This window comes from Apis dorsata, unplaced genomic scaffold, assembly GCF_000469605.1.
Source record: "Apis dorsata unplaced genomic scaffold, Apis dorsata 1.3 scaffold_34, whole genome shotgun sequence".
In the NCBI taxonomy this organism is placed as follows: Eukaryota; Metazoa; Arthropoda; class Insecta; order Hymenoptera; family Apidae; genus Apis; species Apis dorsata.
The window spans coordinates 442,438-446,097 of NW_006263336.1; the positions used below are offsets into that span (position 1 = coordinate 442,438).

At 24.4% G+C, this 3,660-nt stretch overlaps 1 protein-coding gene across 2 annotated transcripts in view; it reads right to left on the reverse strand.

Annotated features, from left to right (window-relative positions):
• The window catches only part of LOC102674594 (ATP-binding cassette sub-family A member 5-like), a 26,560-nt gene extending 25,178 nt beyond the window's left edge, over window positions 1–1,382 (reverse strand). For both annotated transcript variants that reach the window (XM_031512421.1, XM_006608339.2), the window contains exon 1: window positions 1,092–1,382. The gene's annotated coding sequence lies outside the window, so the exon portion shown is untranslated. The remainder of the gene's footprint in view (window positions 1–1,091) is intronic.
• Window positions 1,383–3,660: the final 2,278 nt, after the last annotated feature.

Here is a 3,660-nt window from a genome sequence, read left to right on the forward strand (position 1 = left end):
CCGGAGGAGAATCAGAGGGCGGAAGAGGGTCAGAGACGCGGAACTTCACTAGAACGAAAATTCCGTCCAATTACTGTTCGTATAATCCGCGTATAATGTTACACAATATCATTTATACACGAAGTTATACATTATACGAAACACGTCATCTTTGTTTAAAACGGTCAATGATTTCTAATTCATTTAGGGCGCATTTAAAACCATTATTACTTTTTTTACTGGTACGTAGAGGTCGCTAAACATCATCCTCGTGATAATAATGCCCTCGATCATTTTCTAAGGTAGCATCTTATTAAACTGTTTTCTTTTTGTAATTAGATTACATTTGTTCAAAAAGTCGATTTTCATTTATAAATCAATTGTAAATTGACTTAATTTTCAAAAATTTACCTTTGCAATATGTATAAAGCACAATGGCTGAAATTGATCTACCATGAAGTCTCATTTTTCGTATGAATTACTCAACTTCGTGTTCTCAATATCTTATGAAGCAAAAATAAAATTTATGATAGATATATTGTTTCAATTATGACTATATAAAAAACAAATTTATAATCTAGTTATATTTTCTAATTTTTTTCTGATAAATCAATTTATAATAATGTCATTGATTTAGTATTATACCGAAGCATGTTTCGATAAAAAGTTCATGTTTCTTTGTAAGATATGTTGGAACGGTCAGTTACCAGAAATACACTCGTGGGTATGAACGAATATGAACAAAATGTAAGATGCAACTAAATGGAATGAGTGAAAGACGAAGAAGAATAGACTAAAATAATAATAAGAACGAATAGAAACTACCAAAAAAATATATTGATTTAAAAGGAAGATAATATAAAATATAATAAATCAAATACAGATGAAAAAGAATTAATAAAAATAAAGGAAAAATATTCATTCTATCCCTGTTATCTTTCTTCTCTCTCATTCGATCGCAGCACACGTTCGTTCTCTTTCTCTCTCTCTCTTTCTCTCTCTCTCACAGTCTCCCGCTTCACTCTTCATGAAAATCGATTCGTTACCGGCCTGGACAACAGTCTACATCGAACGATTCAAAATTGTATTTTTTTTTGGCATTAAAACGTTACCTTATTACCCATTGTATTAATTGGCGATCATCGAATGAAATTTTCCACGCTAGAAGTCACAAAATCTCATCGACCGGCATAATTAGTTTTCGCTTGCTATCATTGTATAACAGATACAAACTTCGCGACACACTCAAAAAACGAATCTCGCGAGAGACACAAAAGCAAACGATGTCACGATTAAAACTGTTGAGAGTACAAAGAAATAAAAGAAAGTCACAATTAAACACACCCTCAATGCACACCTGTCGGCCGACGACGCCAGACTGCGCGAGAGCGCCACCTTTCTCGCCTGTTCCATTCCATCCCCGCCACCCTTCGTAACGCTTCATATTCGCTATCTTCCTCTTTCCTCACACCGTTATTATTCATTCTATCCTTCTTTTTTCTTTTATTTTTTTATTCTATCACATTCTTTTCATTTTATAATATTTCATTTTCTATAATTATTAATTCATATTTATATGCTATATTTATTTAATGAATCTTTGTTTCTGTTTCATTTCATTACTCTCTGTTTCTATTATATTTCATATCATATCATATATCCTGTAATATTTTTATGTCATGTTTTTCTATATTCTATTTTATATATATATATATATATCTATATTCGTTTGCTTAGTATATCTTTTTTATTCTCTTGTTTTCATTCTAATCTTTTCACGTTATGCAAACTATCTCTCTTTATCGTTTTTATTTTTTCTGCTTCTGTCTACAAATTCTGCTTCAATCCACGCAGTCGCGCAATTCCGAGACCGCCATCATAAATGAGAATTGTATCTTTTTAATATCTTTTGTCTTTCTAATTTTTTTATTTTTTTCTTATTCACTTTCAATATTTAGAAATAATTTAGAATTTATCTATTCATCTTCTTCTGAAATAATAATATATTTATCGATGTATTTTATCCTTTTACTATCATTATCAACAGAAATATATGAAATGTTTAAAGATAATATTAAGTAAAAATAATGTCTACTCAATCCTCAAAATATAAGTTTACAATGTGAAAATCCAAATTAGTAAATATAAATAAAAATTAAGTTTATTTTAAAATATTATGACAATATACAATTTTTAATTTCTTATTTACATTTTCTTATTACATATATCATTATATATTCTAATATTCATTTATATATACTAATAAATTTAAAATTAATTGTTCTATATACAATTATAAATTTTTAAATATTTTTACGAATTTATAACTTTTTATATAATAAAGAGATGGCGCTGATGGTTACAAAAAAGAGTAGAGAGAATATCGATATATCGATAGAAATTATTGTTTAATGTAGGAAAAAATGTATATTCAGCATACGTTTTCACGGTCTCATATCATATATATATATTATATATATATTATTTAAATATGCAATTACATTTAAATTATATTTAAATAATTTTTACAGTAAATTCGAATTTATAATTAGATTTGCATATTCGCAATAAAATAATTATATAAGGATATATAATTATAAGGGCTTATTAAGAAAATAATATTAGAATTTTATTATATATTAAAAACACCTATTTTGAAAAATAAATTGTGAAGAGATCTTAAAATATTTATCAATATTCTTAATTCCTTTCCAATTACTTTAATACCGTTAAATTATATTAAACGAATTTTCAGCTTTCATTGGAGCAATATCAAATATATTGATATTTATTTCCAAGAAATACGATGTCTACTATATTATTGATATATTCTCCTTATAGTTTTCTGCGATCAAGAATTTCTTACAATACTTAAACAACTGTCTTTAATTTTTATACATCTTTCATCATTATGATGCTCCTATAATTAAATCATTCATTAATATTATGCAAAAATATAAATTATATAAATTTTAGAAAATAAAAATATTACATTCATAAAATATTTATCAACAAAAATAAATATTTTATAAGACAAAATTATTTAAATTATTTATAAAAAAAAATTTTTTTCTACATTAATTCTAAATTAAATTATTTTTTTATATGAATGAAAATTTTTTATTCTATATATATATANATTGAAAAGCTGAAAATTAAAATATAACATTCCATGATAATTCGCTATATTATTTGAATGAATAAAATAAAATCGAAAGAAAAGATCATTTAAACAACTGATCACTTTAGGTGTGGTCTTGTCAAGATAAATTCACTATGTTTTGATTAGAAAAACGGCACACTCAGAAAAATTTTGTCGTTAAAAATAAATATTAAATCGATATCTACTCTAAAAAAATAAAATATTTAGAATTAAATATTTTTAATTGAATAAAAACTTTGATTAAAATTTTAAATTAATATTAAATTAATATCTAGCTACAATAATTTTAAATTTATGATTATTTTTTAATAATATGAAAACAATATCAAGAAGATTACTTGCTATAGATAAATAGCAATTTAATTACTAATTACTAATACGTAATAATTAAATTAACATTCATTTGTACTTATCGAAAACTATCTAATCGACAAAAATTTTGATCCTCTTAGATTGAAAAAAATATATGATAATAATATATATATATATATATATATATATATTATATATATAATGTA